This window comes from Triticum dicoccoides, chromosome 6A, assembly GCF_002162155.2.
Source record: "Triticum dicoccoides isolate Atlit2015 ecotype Zavitan chromosome 6A, WEW_v2.0, whole genome shotgun sequence".
Lineage (NCBI taxonomy): Eukaryota > Viridiplantae > Streptophyta > Magnoliopsida > Poales > Poaceae > Triticum > Triticum dicoccoides.
Genome location: NC_041390.1, coordinates 271,186,667 through 271,205,373, shown reverse-complemented (window position 1 = coordinate 271,205,373; position 18,707 = coordinate 271,186,667).

The window sequence follows — 18,707 nt, the reverse complement described above, 5'->3', positions numbered from 1 at the left end:
AGGAAGGGATCCCACAACAGACAGTTTGAAGGGGGACAACTAGTACAAGTTATCCTGACAAAAGGTGGTCTTCGCCTGGCAAAGACTCTGGCGGTGATGCCGTCATGGGCTCTGCGGTGACCTTCGTCCTGCCGTCCTGCTGGCCTTGGTCTTGTTGCATCGATATGGAAACATTTGCCTGATGCCTTGGGACTCCTCGCCTGCGCTTGCCTCTTTAGCACCAAAGAGGAAACTGGCACTCTACGCCCACTAGCCCCCGCCTGGCCTTGGTCGTCATGGCTCACGTCACGCGCTCCTCGTGAGGTGCCCCTTGCATAGATATCTCCGTTCCTCGGGAGCCAGCCTAGGGAGGCCGCCGCGGAGGAGGTCTTGGTGTTGTCCGCCTCGCGAGGCTTGGCCCCTCGCAAGGGTCTTGAGTGGTTGCTGGTGAAGATGGGCCGTACCAGGCTGCTAATGGAGCCATGCCGTGGGCTGCAGGCAGGCAAGTCTGGGTACCCCCGTTCCCAGGACGCCGACGGTAGTCCCCGGGCCCAAGGTGCGCTCGAACCTGGCTTCGAGGTGAAGCCAAGGGTCAAGTGCGGAGCGTCATGGGCCCCAATAGACTGTGGCCTCGATTGACGCGTGGCGATTGACAGGATGTGGGCGTCTCCACTTTCCCATGCTGCCTCGGCAACTGCCCCCGACTTGACGAGACCCCGCTGCATGCAGAAGAAAGCCATCATTAGCTTAGATTGTGGAGGCCGGTAGTTGGCCTCCCTCTGGCTATAAATGAGGAGAGGGGCAGAGCCTCGTCACTCATTTCTTCCTCCACTCTGCCCACTTCTTCTTCTTCCTTCTTGCTCCACCGCCCGACAGCGAGAGTCATGGCGCCGGTGAAGAGGTTCTCGGCTGCCGAGAAGGGGAAAGCTCGCCAGGAGGGGCCTGGCTTGCCACCGCCTAAGAGGGGGTGTGGTTGCCCCCGCAAGCACGCCGCGACCCCTACTGTGGTCCCCGTGGACATGGGCGAACTTCCCCGGGGTCCGGCACCGTTGCTGGTGGCCGCGGCGATGCCTCGCGGATGGTGCCGCCTAGGGCGCGGTAGCCGCGTCAACAAAGGGAGGCGCGCCATGGTCGCTCAGCCTCCCCGGCCGCGCTTCCACTTGGCGGAGGTGCTGCCGAAGTTTATCGTGTGGTCAGAGAACCCGGCCGGCACTTGGCTTCAACTTCCGCGCTCCTTCGCCAGCGAACTACCGGCCGCAACTCCCGGCGGCCTCTGGCTGCAGGCCGATGGCTGCTGCAGCAAGGCTTCGTGGGTCCCGGTGGAGATCTGTGCTGCGGGCAATGTAGCCCTGGCCCGCGGCTAGCAGACATTCGCCCACGCGCGCGGCCTTGGCAGGCGGTGCACCCCCACTTCAAGTACGACGGCGCAGCGACCCTCTTCGTGAGCGTGTTTGGGGAAGACATTCACTGTGTCGGATGCTGCCCTGAAGACGACGATTGTCGGTGTCAAAACCGGCGGATCTCGGGTAGGGGGTCCCGAACTGTGCGTCTAAGGCGGATGGTAACAGGAGGCAGGGGACACGATGTTTTACCCAGGTCCGGGCCCTCTTGATGGAGGTAAAACTCTATGTCCTGCTTGATTATTCTTGATAATATGAGTAGTACAAGAGTTGATCTACCACGAGATTGGAGAGGCTAAACCCTAGAAGCTAGCCTATGGTATGATTGTATGTTGTCCTACGGACTAAAACCCTCCGGTTTATATAGACACCGGAGGGGGCTAGGGTTACCCAAGGTCGGTTACAAAGGAGGAGATATACATATCCGTATTACCTAGCTTGCCTTCCACGCCAAGTAGAGTCCCATTCGGACACGGGACAAAGTCTTCAATCTCGTATCTTCATAGTCCAACAGTCCGGCCAAAGGATATAGTCCGGCTGTCCGGAGACCCCCTAATCCAGGACTCCATCAGTAGCCCCTAAACCAGGCTTCAATGACGATGAGTCCGACGCGCAGTGTTATCTTTGGCATTGCAAGGCGGGTTCCTCCTCCGAATACACCACGGAAGAGTTTGAATACAAGGATAGTGTCCTATCCTGCAAAATAAGTTCCACAAACCACCGTAGAGAGAATAATATTTCCACAAATCTAATCTGCTGACACGTTTTGGCAGCATGACATCACGCCACGGTCCGGTAATTATTTGAACCGTTTTTCTTTAACCAGCCCCGCACATAACGCGAGGCGGTTTCTTGACACGTCTTGTCAAAGCAGAGATCGTGTTCCTGTTATTACGGGATTCTCATCAATACGGATGTGGGTAACCCGACCGCGCCATCAGTTACGGCGCTTGCGGGATAAGCGAGTTTTACCAGTCTAGTAGGGGTGCATAGTTTAGTCCACCCCTATAAAGGGATAAGATCTCACCTTTTTCTACCCACGCCTTTCTTCCTCCTTGCTCATCCATTCTCGCGTACTCGAGCTCCAGCGCCCAAGTCCACATCCTTTTCCCCCACTCTCTCCAAACATGTCTGGAGAAGGAGGCAAGTGGATAGCCTCCTCCGTCATGGAGGGGCACATCAAAAAACTGCACGGAGCCGGATACTTAGCCGCGGATATCGCACACCGGCTACCCCCCGCGGGGCGGATTGTCCCTACCCCTGAACCTCGCGAAAGGGTGGTTTTCGTCCCCCACTTCATCCGTGGACTGGGGTTTCCCCTCCATCCATTCGTCCGCGGTCTCATGTTCTATTATGGGCTGGACTTTCATGATCTGGCCCCGAATTTCATCCTCAACATCTCGGTGTTCATCGTCGTGTGCGAGGCTTTCCTCCGCATCCGGCCCCACTTCGGCCTATGGCTAAAGACCTTCAATATCAAGCCGAAGGTAGTAGGCGGCCAACAAGCAGAATGCGGTGGAGCCATGGTGGGCCAAATGCCCAACGTTACATGGCTCGAGGGCTCCTTTGTGGAGACCATAAAGGGGTGGCAATCGGGGTGGTTCTACATCACTGAGCCGTGTGACACCAATTGGGTGGTGGCCCCCGAGTTTCGATCCGGCGTCCCCACGCGGCTCACTTCCTGGAAGGAGAAGGGCCTGTCTTGGGGCTCTTCGGTGGAGCTAGACGGACTCCAGAAGTGTATCCGGAACATGACAAGCAAGAAACTTAAGCTTGTCAACATAGTCTAGGTCATGCTTTTCTGCCGGATCCTCCCGTGTCAACAACGGGCTTTCAACTTATGGGAGTTCAACCCGGCCCAGCACTAGACTCTACGTGAGCTCTTCGACATGATGCATAAGGACGTCTAGAAGGTGCTGTTCAAAGGCGGCGAGGTCCCTCCTTCTCTTACCGAGGACCGTGGGCTAAGCGTGAACTGCCTTGTGAATCCGGTAAGTGTTGTACATCTGGCAGGGTATTTATTTCCCATAGCTTAACCATGTGCGGGGTCTGAGCTCCCATGCCTTTGACAGGACTGGGTGGAGACATCGGAGCAGATTAACTGTCCGGCCCCTCTGCCCGAAGACCCTACGGACACTCTCCTGACGGAGATGAGGACTCCGGCTCCTTATGAGGTGCCGGATAAGACCAAGAAGAAGGCCAAGGGAACCCGAAAGAGTTCCCGGCGCCAGGTGGTATCGGACTCATCGTCCAATAACTCAGAGACGCACTCCTCCCATGAAAACGAGGAGAAGGATGAAGAAGAGTCTCCCCCTCCAGCAGGGGGAGACAAGAAAAGGAAGGCCGCCCCAACCAGGGAGGCCGAAGGGTCCAAGAAGGGAAGGACTCTCCTTCCGGATTGTTCCACCACCGCTGCCGACGGCGAAGACGAGTGGCTGCTTAGGGCCAAGCCCCTGGCGAAATCGTAAGTATTTGGATACCAGAGTAACTCATAGCATACTTTTGTTGCACTGCTTCTCCTAACGTTGAATATGATTTTGCAGTCCGCCCAAGCCCGTATCGACGTATCATCGTCGGAAGGTTCCTTGGACTCGTCGGACATGGATAGTGATACACTTCCAACCGCCACCTCTCTTGGCCATACGGACGATGCCGAGGTACTGTCTCAAGGGGCACCGAGTCGGGGGGAGACAGTCCTGGAGGCGCCTCAAGTGACCTTCCGGACTCCAGGAGCAAAGGGAGCAAGGCTCCCAAGGGCTCCAAGTTCGGCCCACAGCCGCACACTGCGCCGGAACCTCCGGTGGTTCCGGACTCGGGCAGGCAGCCCCTTCCAAGAGGGGCAAGCCGTCCACGCCGGTGACCTCTGTCCATCCAGAGGCACCGGACGAACTGCTGGGAGCGCTTAGCGGCGCTTCCATCGACGAAGAGCACCGCACTATTATGAGTGCGGTGATCAAGAAGGTTTAGTCCGCCAAGAGCGGACTGACTGAAGCTTGTACCAGCCTTCTAATAGGCTTTAAGGTAAGTATTTAAAATATAGGAAAATGTTACCACATAGACAGTAGCCCCTGATGCTCTGTTTGCTGTTCACAAAGAAAAGCCGAATAGAGGATCGAATAACATCTACAGGAGTCTAATATAAGTATGTCTATATGCGTATGCAAGCTTCGCTGCTGACCTCTGTCGCACTGACTGCGGAGGTCGCCGCACTGAAGCAGGACTTCGAGCTGTCCGAGAAAGAGCTCCGCCTTGCCAAGAGGCAGCTCGAGGAGAACAAGGGTAAGTAACACCTTGTCTATATCAAAAATAAAATGTGGTTACGAACTGACAGGATCATCATGAATGTGCCAGGGGCCACGACCGAAGTGGCAACCCTGAAGCAAGCATTGTCCGAGGCCGAAAACAAAGCGGCCAAGGAGCGCACCGAGCGGGAGAGACAAGAGACACGGGTGGGCGAGGTGTTGCAAGAGCTCCAGGCTCTCGTGAAGAAACATGGGACTTTGGAGCTTGACTCGAAGATGCGAGATTCCGAGCTTGCCGCGGACCTCGAGAGCACCAAGCATGCCAAGGCCGAAGCCCAAAAGGCCCTCCAGGAAATTGTGGCAATGAGGAAGATAGCGGCGGGTAAGTCATTCAATATGCAAAGCAAACATGTGAAAGTGAATTACTTGTTACTTACCCGAGTCCGGAGCTCTCCAGGAGCATTCGTAGATTTGCCCCGCAGCGTGTCGGATGCCGCGAAGTATTACCAGGCCGAGGAGGGAAGCTCGACGGAGAAGTTGTTCTGGTCTTAGTATACTGGGACCGAACACCCGGTGCCTATGTGCGACCAGTTGAAGCAACTGGTCGAGCTGCACAAGGCGGCCGAATAGGCCATGAGGGGCTTTATAGTCCGGATGTGGCCTAGTGACTCCCTTCCCAACAGCTACTTCAGCCTAGTTAGGCGGCTTGTAGATGACTGCCCATGGCTGGAGGTCATAAAGCGGTCCGTCTGCATCGAAGGTGCACGCCGGGCCTTTGCCCGTGCGAAGGTGCACTGGGCCAAGATGGACACCGAGAAGCTGGTGAAGGAGGGGCCGCCGCATGGCAGGGAGCATCGCCACCCCGAGATGTATTATGAGGGTGTCCTGAAGGGTGCCCGTCTTGTGGCAGACGAGTGTGCGAAGGATGTAATATTTGAATGAACTCGCTCGTGTGATCCTGTATTATGAAAACTTGTTCATATGCGCTATTCAACGCTTGTTTGAATTTAAAATATTACCTTCTATGCGACGGTTTATCAAATCTGAGAGATGGCCAGTCGTCCGTCGGCTTCTGCCCCCATGCCACGAGTGCTGGGGTGTTCGGGATAAATATGAGCACTCTTGTTCCCATTGTTGGGCCCTTCGAGGGAGGTGCTCAGTGTAACGAACAAGGCAATCGGACTATAATGCTTTATCACTCTCACTTAGCCATAGAAGTCTACAATTTTAAATTTTGGCAAAGCCCCTAGTATTCGGAAGGCCGAATTCGGGGCGCTATACACGCGTTAAGCCGGACAAAGCCGACTCCTCGCTCTAAGCGGCATAAGTCTTTAGGGACTCGAGACCTCTCGAACAGGGACCAGCTCTTGCCTTATCATGACAGTCAGTTTTAGCTTTCTCTACAGAGGTGCTTAGCCCAGCTGAACCGGGGCACAATCACAGTAGTTCTCCCAGTGCTACCTTAGCCAATATAGCGGAACATAAGGTACCAAAACATGGGAGCCGGGAAAACCCAACTATTCACACAAGACATGATTCAGAGCTGATGCATAAAATGCTATAAGTTCGGGGTGCCGCACTGTCGAAAGTGTTTGGACTTCTCACGCCGTATTATGGAGTACGCTTAAGCCCCTGGCGTATTGGCCGTACCAGAGTGTACGGGTGCTGAATGTTGTAAATGAACATATATATATGTATATATATATATATATATATATATATATATATATAAAGAAAGAATAGAGAATGTGGTAATAGTCTAGTGCTATGCATTGTTTATTCAAAAAGGTGCATCGAAGCAGAATGATACAAGTAGTGCGATAAGCAAAAAGTAGGACTATTTGACATGTCCCCTCCAAGGTCAAGCTGAGGAATGGTATTTAAAGCAGGTATTTCACTCGTTGTCAGAGACCACCTGGGTGTTCCGTGGTGCGACGTAGCTTTCTGCCTCCTTGGTTGTTGCATCATGTGTCCGGCAATTGTACTGTCGGACGGGGTTTCCAGAGATTAAAGTCCTAAAAGAGAGAAAAATAACAAAGCGGGAAGCCCCTAGTGCAGTTGAGCCACGTCTTGGGGCGTGCCGTAGTCGTGCCCCCTCCCCACCTGTGCCCATGGTATTTTCAATGCGTAATGATGTACGCATGGCACGAATTTCACCGTTTGGCTGGTACTGGGGTGGGGGCCGCATTGCTATGCGAGCTCGGAACGTGCCAAGAGGTCTTGTTGCCGATTACTCCGGGCGCGCTTGAAGGTGTCCGGGTCTTTAATCGCCGAACTGGTGGATTGCCTTAAGAGGCTGCTTTGCGCTTCTGCTGCAAGGGCCGAAGTGTGCTCCTCTGTGCGGAGAGAGCGCTCTGTGTTTCCATTGACTGTGATGACCCGCCGAGGTCCTGGCATCTTGAGCTTGAGATATCCATAGTGCGGTATCGCGTTGAATCTTGCAAATGCGGTTCGCCCGAGCAGTGCATGATAGCCACTGCGGAACGGGACTATATCGAAGATTAACTCCTCGCTTTGGAAGTTATCCGGGGATCCGAAGACCACTGCCAGTGTGACTGAGCCTGTGCAATGGGCCTCTACACCTGGTATGACGCCTTTGAAGGTCGTTTTTGTTGGTTTGATCCTCGAGGGGTCTATGCCCATTTTGCGCACTGTGTCCTGATAAAGCAAGTTCAGGCTGCTGCCACCGTCCATAAGGACTCGAGTGAGGTGAAATCCATCGATGATTGGGTCTAGGACCAGTGCAGCGAATCCGCCATGACGGATACTAGTGGGGTGGTCCCTGCGATCGAAGGTGATCGGACAGGAGGACCATGGGTTGAACTTTGGGGCGACTAGCTCCAACGCATATATGTCCCTTAACGCATGCTTCCGCTCCCTCTTGGGGATGTGGGTTGTGTATATCATGTTCACCGTCCGCACTTGTGGGGGGAACCTCTTCTGTCCTCCGGTGTTCAGCTGTCGGGGCTCTTCCTCGTCATCGCTATGTAGCCCCTTGTCTTTGTTTTCGGCGTTGAACTTGCCGGCCTGCTTGAACACCCAACATTCCCTGTTGGTGTGGTTGGCTGGCTTGTCGGGGGTGCCATGTATTTGGCATGAGCGATCGAGTATACGGTCCAAACTGGACGGGCCCGGAGTGCTTATTTTGAATGGTTTTTCCGCTGACTGGGTTTAGAGCCTCTGAATCCGTCATTGACTGTTGTATCTTCGGTATTGTCGCTGTTGACGTGGCGCTTATGTTTGTTGCGACGTGACCTGCCATTGCTATCCTTGGTATCTGAAGTACCGTGGTTCTTTGATATTTTATTGCTGCGAGCCAGCCAGCTGTCTTCTCCCACACAAAAGAGGGTCATGAGTGTCGTGAGGGCTGCCATAGATTTCGGCTTTTCCTGGCCAAGGTGTCGGGCGAGCCACTCGTCGCGGATGTTGTGCTTAAAAGCTGCTCGGGCCTCTGCATCCGGACAGTTGACAATTTGATTTTTCTTTGTCAAGAACCGTGTCTAGAATTGCCTGGCCGATTCCTCTGGCTGCTGAATTATGTGGCTCAAGTCATCGGCATCTGGTGGTCGCACATAAGTGCCCTGGAAGTTGTAGAGGAATGCGGCTTCTAGATCTTCCCAACAGCCAATGGATTCTGCTGGCAGGCTGTTGAGCAAATGCCGAGCTGGTCCTTTGAGCTTGAGTGGGAGGTATTTTATGGCGTGTAGATCGTCACCGCGGGCCATGTGGATGTGCAGGAGGAAGTCCTCGATCCATAACGCAGGATCTGTTGTGCCGTCTTATGATTCGATATTTACGGGTTTGAAACCCTCTAGGATTTGGTGATCCATTACTTCATCTGTGAAGCATGTGGGGTGTGCGGCGCCTCTGTAGTGGGCTATGTCGCCACGCAGCTCGAATGAGTCCTGTCCGCTGTGTTCGACCCGGCCGGATTTACTTTTATTGTATCTGGTGTGACGGTTATCGTCTCGCATAGTGGCCCGCCCTCATGATCCGTAGATCGATCTTGATTGTTCTGCTTTGTCCTCCAATACGTCTCGCAGGTCTAGCATGTTTCCCCGTGCTTTGTCATTTTTATTCGAGTGGCGTCGGGGTGCGGGCTGAGTTTTTGGCTGAAATGTCTCTCTGCCGCGGCCACGAGGTGGCCGATCAGCCGCATCATATGCTGGAGATGTAGGTTTTAATGCTTCCTCCTCCAGTCGGGTTAGCAACCTGCGCTTTGGGTAACTCTTGGAGGGGCGTTTGAGTTCATATTCCTCGGCCGCAAGGACTTTAGTCCATCTGTCAGCTAGCAAATCTTGATCAGCTTGAAGCTGCTGCTGCTTTTTCTTAAGGCTATTTGCCGTGGCTATAAGCCTGCGCTTGAAGCGCTCTTGTTCGGCGGGATCCTCTGGCATGACAAATTCGTCGTCGTCGACGCTTGCCTCGTCTTCGAAGGGAGGCATGTAATTATCATCCTCCACCTCTCCATTTGCCGCTCTCTCGGGAGGGCTGGCTTCTCCATCCTCCTGCTCTAAATCTTGCTGGAGGGGATTATTGTCGTCTTCAACACTCTCTGGAGTGCTATTATCTCCTATGCCGGTGTCACCGCTTTTGCTTTGGCAAGACTTAGAGTGGCGCCGCTGACGTTGGCGCTTGGGTTGTTTCTTGGAGGGGTCATCCTCCGCTGTCTCGTCGCCATTGCCTTCCTTGGGTGTGTCCACCATGTATATATCATATGATGAGGTGGCTGTCCAGTGCCCTGTGGGCAGTGGTTCCTCTTCGTCTCCCGCATCGTCGTCCATACCGTCGATGTCTTCGGAGTCGAAGTCGAGCATGTCGGTCAAATTGTCGACAGTGGCTACTAAGTGGGTGGTGGGTGGGCGGCAAATTTCTTTGTCAACCGCATCCCAATCCTGCCGAACATAGTTCGGCCCGGACTCTCCTGACAGGGAGAGAGACCTTAATGAGTTCAGTATGTCGCCGAAGGGCGAGTGCTGAAAGATATCCGCGGAGGTGAACTCCATGATCGGCGCCCAGTCGGGTTCGATAGGCACGGGCGCAAGTGGTTCGGAGTCCGTGGCTGGGGAGGAATCCGGTAGTTCGGCGTCACGGCTCCCGTGAAGGGCAAGGTCGATGTTCGGCTCGATCGCCGCTGAGATTACGGCCTCCGTGGTGGGGTCTATCCACCTGTCCATGGATGGCGCAATTGGCTCCGAATTGAGGGTCGGAGCGGTTGTCGATGTGGTCTCCTGAACACTGTCCAACAGCAAAGCTTAATCATGATCATCGTGACCATGCGGCGCACTCGGCAGGGGCTCGAATCTATCGAAGATCAAGTCTCCGCGGATGTCGATCGTGTAGTTTAAGCTCCCAAACCTGACCTGATGGCCAGGGGCGTAACTCTCGATCTGCTCCAGATGGCCAAGCGACTTGGCCCGCAGTGCGAAGCCGCCGAATACAAAGATCTGTCCGGGGAGAAAAGTCTCACCCTGGACTGCATCGCTATCGATAATCGAAGGAGCCATCAAGCCTATCGGCGACGACACCGAGGAACTCTCAATGAAAGCACCAATGTCGGTGTCAAAACCAGCAGATCTCGGGTAGGGGGTCCCGAACTGTGCGTCTAAGGCGGATGGTAACAGGAGGCACGGGACACAATGTTTTACCCAGGTTCGGGCCCTCTTGATGGAGGTAAAACCCTACGTCCTGCTTGATTATTCTTGATAATATGAGTAGTACAAGAGTTGATCTACCACGAGATCGGAGAGGCTAAACCCTAGAAGCTAGCCTATGGTATGATTGTATGTTGTCCTACGGACTAAAACCCTCCGGTTTATATAGACACTCGAGGGGGCTAGGGTTACCCAAGGTCGGCTACAAAGGAGGAGATATACATATCCGTATTGCCTAGCTTGCCTTCCACGCCAAGTAGAGTCCCATCCGGACACGGGACGAAGTCTTCAATCTCGTATCTTCATAGTCCAACAGTCCGGCCAAAGGATATAGTCCGGCTGTCCGGAGACCCCCTAATACAGGACTCCCTCAACGACGATGGTTGCGAGGTGCTTGGCCTTGGCGATGGCCGTGACGAGCACGAGGGTGACCTTGCCCTCGGCGGTGGCCGTGGTTCGCCCAGCTACGGCAGCTCCTCCTTCAGCGAGAGCTCTAGCAGTGGCGGCTACGACCAGCCACCACACGGTCAGTCTTGCTTCGAGGACGGTGGCGTGTCATCCCGTCGTCGCGCCCCGGTGAAGCGCGAGGAGGGCTCTAGCTGAGTCCGAGGGGCCGATCCTCGTGAGCAGCCACGTCGTAGGAGCCGCTTTTGCTTGTCCTCTCCTTCCATTTCCCTCTGCATTGACAGAAATGAATATGGGGCCCTGCGAGGGCGTGTAATGAACCATGGTGCTTATGTTGCTTTTGTGGTGCGTTTATTGTTTCCGGGTTGTGTTGTGAAATATGTGCCTTACGTGGGTGTAAACGGGTAACTTAGCATGATGTGCCCGGGGTAGACTTGACCTCGTGAGGGCACACACCTCTGGGCACCTGGTGGTGCTTCCCCGCTGCCGGCTTGAGCGATATCACGAAGCTGCAAAAATTCGCTAAGAAATCCTTATCCCTTCTTGCGCGAGGCCTGAGGCGTGGGTTGGCCATGGACAAACACACCGCGTCAGGATACCCGTTGGGACAGACTAAAAAAAGGGGTGCGCCGATCATGAGCTCAATGAGGGCGCCTCGCGGAGACAAGGGGCGTGCGCACGCATGCACACCTGTCCAGCCCCCTCGCCGAGGCGCGTGAGGGAGAGTGTCGGGCAACTGCGGCCCTCCCTGGCGCAAAACAAAGAATCGAGGGGAGAATCGGAAAGAAGAGGGGGTCCAACCAAGCCTATGAGAAATGCCAGAACTCCAAATTTCATTAAAGGAAAAAGGGGCAAGCCAACTACGAAAAGCAAATGAACAGCTGCGTCCGGCACCTAGTCTAGTCTTCTCACCAGTGCGGAGCTAAGTGCTGCCACTAGGACGTGGGAGGGAGCCCCCGAGGCCCCAGGGCGGCACTCTGGAGACTCCGGGGCGTGTACAGCCCCACTCAATATTATGTGAGAGTGTCACGAGCGGAGACCTTCATAGGCACTAGGCCTTGCTTCATGGGTAGAATTTTCGGAGGTGCTAGATGTTCCAGGCATTCTGGATGGGGATCCCGTACTTTTGTCTCCAGGCACGCGGCGCCAGGCCTGGAGACACGGACAATCCTGAACGGGCCCTCCCACATGGGCGAGAGCTTGTGCAGCCCTTCCCTGGAAAGCACCCGCCTCAGGACGAGATCGCCCACCTCGAGCGTCCTGGAGTAGATGCCACAATAGTGGTACCGTTGCAACTCCTGCTAGTATCTTGCCGCTCGGAGCGAGGCTTCACGGCGGTGTTCCTCCCCCAGCACGAGGTCCATCCCCCGCATGGCGTCCTGCTACGTCTCATCAAACGCCAGGACCTGCGCGGAGCGATGCCTGACCTCATGAGGGAGAACCGCTTCTGCTCCATAGATGAGGAAGAACGGGGTCTCGCATGTTGGCTTGGTAGTGGTGGTGCGGATGGACCACAACACGGACTCGGCTTGGCCATTGCTCCTGGGGTGTGCCACCGAAGCGTAGCAAATCTGCATTCCAAGGTTAGCACAATAGGTCCTGAAGAGATTGCTAGTGAACTGTGAGCCGTTGTCGGTGATGATGTGGTTAGGGACCCCGAACTGACTCACGGGGCCTTTGATGAACTTAACTGCTGACCCAGCTGGGATGGTGCGGACGGCCTCCACCTCTGCCCATTTGGTGAACTTGTCGATGGCGACGTAGAGGTAGCGGTAGCCCCCGGGCGCTCGCGGGAACGGACCCAAGATATCCAGCCCAAGACCGCGAATGGCCACGAGAGCGGGATAGTCTGGAGGCCCTCGGCCGGCTGGTGGATTTGCTTGGCATGGAATTGGCAGGCCTAGCAGGACCTCACCAACTCGGTCGCATCGTTGAGTGCCGTGGGCCAGTAGAACCTGATGCGGAATGCCTTGCCGACTAGGGTATGTGACGGCGAGTGGTGCCCGCAGTCTCCGCCGTGTATGTCAGCTAGCAGCTCACTCCCCTGTTCCGTGGAGATGCATCACAAGGAAACATCATTTGGTCACTTTCTTTGTAGCTCACCATCCTGTATGCAGTACGCCGTAGCCTGCCGGGCCACATGCTCCGCGTCCTCCTCCTTCTCCGGCAGCGTCCCTTGCACCAAGTGAGCCTTGAAATCCTCGGTCCAGCACCTCTCCTGAGGCTCGAGCGCCAGGAGCAGACGTCCTCCCAAGGTCGGACCGCAAGCGGGGGCTCCCATGGCTGGTGGTTGGGGCAGTTCCTCTCGAGATGATGTAGTCTCCACGGCCACGGGGGTCGCCGAGGGCTTGAAGAGTTGCTCTTCGAAGACACCATGTTCTTGGGGTAGACACCTTGACGCCCTCTTGGCGATCTCGTCAACCTCCTTGTTGGTGTCGCGTGGAACATGCGGTAGCTCTAGGCCCAAGAATTGCTTCTCCATCTTGCGCACCTCCGCGGGGTATGCCTCCATATGCTCTTCACATGGTTCGTACACCTTGTTGGAGAAGTTGACGAGGAGCTGCGAGTCACCCTTGATGGTGAGACACCTCACCCCCAAGGCTGCGGCGGCCTTGAGGCCGGCGATCAATCCTTCGTATTCCGCAATGTTGTTGGAGACCTTCTCACCTCGCTGGAAGCAAAGCTACACGGCGTAGTATATCTTGTCTTGGGTGGGTGAAATGAGGACAACGCTAGCCTCCGCGCCTTGCGATGTGAAGGCGCCATCAAAGTACATGTCCCAACCATCCCGTGCTTCATCTCCTGGCGGGAGGGATCGGCTCTCGCCTGCTTCGGGCTCCAGAGCATCGGTTCATTCCACAACGAAGTCAGCGAGTGCGGCTCCCTTGATGACCCTGGTGGTGCTGAACTCCAACTGAAACGCTTGTAGTTCAATGTTCCATTAGGCGACTCTCCCCGCGGCATTGGGGCTCCGGAGCACCCTCTCCAGGGGTAGGCCGAGACGACCTTGATTGGGTGGCCTTGGAAATAATGGCGTAGCTTGCGAGAGGCCACCAAGAGCGCGAGTAAGAGCTTCTGCGGCATGGGATACCCTGCTCTCGCGTCCCGTAGTACAATGTTGATGAAGTATACTAGGTGCTCGACAAGGGCGGGAGTGTTGATGGAGCATGTGTCCTCCTGAGGTTGTGATGCCTCCTGAGGTGGGGGGACCTCAGGAGCTCGTTCACCCATCGGGGCCTCCTTAGGCCCGAGAGCGCCGTCTTGCAAGGCCTCATTGTCAGCTGATGCCGTTGTGGCTTCGGTGGCGCCGTGTTGGTGCAGCATCGTACCCGCCAAAGGTGGAGCATTGCTCGGCGGGATCTTGGCCTGGCGCTCCCCCCGAACAGCCACAAGCGCCGCACTGGCTAAGTGGGGCGTGGCAGCCAGGTAGAGCACCAGGAGCTCGAGGGGGCGAGACGCGACCATCATTGGTGGGCTGGTCAAGTATTTCTTGAGGTCTTGGAACGCCAGATCGGCCTCTGGGTGCATTCGAATGGGCCCTTCTTCTTCATCGGCTTGAAGAATGGCAAGGCACGCTCTCCCAGCTTGGAGATGAAACACCCCAATGAGGTCATGCAGCCCATGAGCTTCTGCATTTCCTTCAGGGTTTGCGGTGGGCTCATGTCTTCTGTTGCCTTAACCTTCTCTGGATTGGCCTCAATTCCCTGGTGCGATACAAGGAAGCCGCAGGTCCACCTGGCGCAGGCTGGTGAAGGTCTACTCCAGGTCCAGAATGAGGGTTCTTGCTTCCCTAGATTTTACCATGATGTCATCAACATAGGCTTCTTCGTTCCTCCCTAGCTGCTAGCCTAGGGAAATGTGCATCAGCCGCTGGAAGGTCACCCCTGCGTTGCGTAGTCCGAACGGCATGCAGGTGTAGCAATACACCCTGCACGGGGTAAAGAATATCTTCTTCTCCACGTCCTCCACCGCCATCTTGATCTGGTGGTAGCCCAAAAATGCGTCTAGGAAGCACAGCAGGCCCCACTCAGCGGTGGAGTCGACGATCTGGTCGATGTGCGGGAGCGGGAGCGGGTCTTGGGGGCAGGCTTTGTTGAGGTTAGTGAAGTTGACACACATGCGCTCCTTCCCGCCCTTCTTGGGCACAACGACGGGGTTCGCCAGCCACTCCGGGTATCGAACCTCGCGAATGACACCTGCCACCTCCAGCTCGCGAGTTTCCTGGACGATGAAGGACTGCTTCTTCATGGACTGCCGCCGCGCCTTCTGCTTCACAAGGCGCACACTGGGGCACACTCTTAAGTGATGCTCGATTACCCCCCTTGGGACCCCTACTAGCTGCTTGGGTTCCCAGGCGAATACCTCCTTGTTCATGCGCACAAACTTTACAAAGGTCTCCTCTTGGCCCGGGTCGAGGTTAACGCCTATGGTGAAGGTGGCTCCTTAGGACCCATGTTCCTTGTCCGGGACTTGCTTCATTTCAGCTCGATCTTGAGTGAACAGCTGCTTCTTCTTTGCCGGCGCGGCCTCCTTAACCCCCGGGGCAGCTTCGTTAGCCGGGCGCGCTGCTGCTACGGCCCTCAGGGCGAGCTTGAGGGCCGCTAGTGCCTCCTTGGTGTCTCCAGCCATGGTGAGGACGCCGCTGCTGCTTGGCATCTTGATGAGGTTGTAAGCCGGATGGGTCGCTGCCATGAACTGAGCTAAGGCAGGGTACCTGAGGATGGCGTTGTACGGGAGGCCGATGCGGGCGATGTTGAAGTCGATGAGCTCGGTGTGGTAGTTGTCCAGAGAACCGAAGGTGACCGGAAGGCGTATTTGCCCCAGGGGGCTGGTGCACCCGCTGCCGACTCCGGAGAAAGGCTTGGTGGGGCAGAGCTGGTCGTACGGTACATGAAGCAAGCTGAAAGCTTCCATAGAGAGCATGTTGAGGCCCGCTCCGCTGTCAATAAGAGTCTTGGTCATGGCGACGTTGTAGATGGTGGGCGTGGAGAGCATTGGGAGCACACCTGAGCCGGCAGTGCTAGCGGGGTGATCCCCTAAGTTGAAGGGAAGGTCGGCCTTGGGCGCCGCCCATCCTGGAGGGGCTCCCTGCCGTACAGATGCGGCGTTGGTCTGGCAGAAGAACCGCTTGACGTGGTGGTCCGTGGGTGGCGCTTGCGAGCCGCCGAGGAGGGCTGCGACGACGACAGGAGCCGGTGCCGCGAAGTGTCCAACGAAAAGGCCGTGCAGCTCTTCCCAAGAAGCCACGGAGGATCTAGGTAGGTTGAGCAACCATGTGCGTGGCGTGCCAACGAGGGCCATGGGGAACCAATTAGCCATGACCTTGTTGTCGCCTTCCAGATCCAGGACGGCCTCCTCGTAAGCCAGTAGGAAGGTCAACGGATCCGCCACGCCATCGAAACAAGGTGACATCTCCGACGTGAACTTGGGTGGCCACCGCACCTGTCGTAAGGCGGGGGTGAAGGCCCTGAGCCCCTGGCGCCGTCGTGGTCGCTCATCGATCCATTCGGTGGAGCAGCGCCGGCCACGATGATCGAACGGGGAGGTGGAGCCGGTAGAGGAGCGGAACTTCGGCACACCCCTACCTGGCGCGCCAAATGTCGAATTATGGGTTCCGGCAAACGCATGAGGTTCGAACACTGGGGTGCGCACGAAGATCTCTCTCCCCCGCGAGCCCACTCTCGCAACGATCTCAAAGCCTAGCTCGCCGAACCTGAAGAACAAGGGACACGAAGGTTTATACTGGTTCGGGCCACCGCTGTGGTGTAATACCCTACTCCAGTGTGGTGTGGTGGATTGCCTTGAAAGCCGAGGATGAACAAGTACAAGGGAAGAACAGGCTCCTGAAGAGAGGTGTTCTTGAGCTCGATGAGCTTGTGTGTGTGTGTGGGTGGTCTGGTTGCTCCCCCTGCTAAGGTGGTGGCTAGTCCTATTTATAGAGGCCCTGGTCCGCTTCCAAAATATTAGGCGGGAATGGATCCCACAGCGGCCAGATTGAAGGGAGACACCTAGTACAAGTTATCCTGACAAAAAGTGGTCTTTGCCTGGCAAAGACTCTAGCGGTGACGCCTTCATGGGCACCATGGTGACCTCCGTCCCGCTGTCCTACTGGTCTTGGTCTTGTTGCACCGATATGGAAACCTTTGCCTGATGCCTCGGGACTCCTCGCCTGCGCTTGCCTCTTTAGAACCAAAGAGGAAACTGGCACTCTGCGCCCGCCTGGCCTTGGTCATCATGGCTCACGTCGCGCAATCCTCATGAGGTGCCCCTTGCATAGATATCTCCGCTCCTCGGGAGCCAGCCTAGGGAGGCCGCCCCGGAGGAGGGCTTGGTGTCGTCCGCCTGTCGAGGCTTGGCCCCTCGCGAGGATCTTGACTGGTTGCTGGTGAAGATGGGCCATACTAGGCCGCTGGTGGAGCCACGCCCTGGGCCACAGGCAGGAAAGTCTGGGTACCCCCGTTCTTAGGACGCCGACATGCATGTACTTGAGAAACATGTACTAGTGCATCCACTTCAAAAACTACACTAGTACATCTTGTTGGGAAACCAGTTTAATCAAATTTTGAGTATGAAGTACTAATTAAACAGATGAATGGAGAGGGAAAATGAGTAGGATGGTTCACCATTTTGTTGCCGCGGTGATGTGGTACACCATGCAAAGTTCCTCCACGCATAACTGTAGAACTGCTGCCATCTGTGGAGGTTCATCTTTTCTGGTAAACTCCACTTCGATGCCAATGAAACTAGGGTACAAGCCGTCGCCCTTCATCCTCAGCCTCCGGATCATCTCGTCGGCTTTGTCTGGTTCGCTGGCGTAGATGACTTCCAGTGTCTCCTTACAATAGAGGTCCACTTTCTCAAGCGTGGTGGTGTAGTAAAGCTTCTCACCGGGGACGTGAACGTCGTCGAGGTTGCTGCTCTTGTCGGACGTCTCGCCACGCCGATGCTTGGCAGACGGTTCCTCCTTATTGTCCTCCTCGATCGACGGTGGGCTTCAAAGAGAGGTGTTTGTGGGGAGTTTGTAGTGGAGATGGAGTGGCAATGGTGCTTCTCAGAATGAGGCATAGATGGAAGAGAATGGGACTTTCTGAATGGTTCTTGCACTGACCAATCTTGTCAAGGTGTACTTATCAGCTGCTTATCCCACTTGCACGTCTCAGGGTCATTAATGATGGCATTTTTGTACTGTTTGAATGACGAATACTTTGCGGTGTTTTCGGTGTGGGGGTAAATTTATTTTGCACTGAAGTCTTATACACTAGTTGAAATGAACACTTTTTTAGTGCACTGCGAGTTGTTGCTCAAAAGTGAGACTTATTTTATTTTCATCTGTCCCAACCTAAGTTCGGTTTTATAGTTTTTGTGCCCTCTTTTTAGTGCACTTATGGTTTAGTGCTATGAGTACTGAATTGTAATTTCATACAGCGTAAGGCTTTGAAAATTTGTGTCATACTGGTGTGTGTGGATATAGCGTGAGTGGCCTGACCCTTCCTGGTTTTGTAGTACTATTGTCATATATATGTTAGAACTGAAGATTTTTTGGGATTGAGATTATTTATGATGAAATCGTTTGTCGAGATCTAGCCAGATTTTATGTAAATAAGAAATTTAGCAGAATTGACGAACAATATTTCTTTGAATTTCTTGCATTTTAGTAGTTGAACTTGAAAGTTAATTTTAATTCCCTAGTTTAAATTATGTACATTTAACAGATAGCCTATTAAGTTCTCCTCTTTTAAAGTATCTTTTTTTTGTATTATTATTTTCTTTTTTATCTTGGTGCATAGCTAAATTTATTATATTTTTATTTTTAATTTAAAATCATTGCCTGCGAACAAGTATTTGAACTTTTCTATATTTAGTTTTTGAACTTTTTTGTTGTAGTTTATAATTTTTTGCCCCGCACTCTGGTTTATTCAACGTGCCTTATGGGTGGGGTGAGGACAGTTTGGAGACGAGGGAGGCTTCCTAGGAGTAGTCATATTGGGCCCTTTTATGGCCCAAATGGCCCGCGCGCGCGACTATGG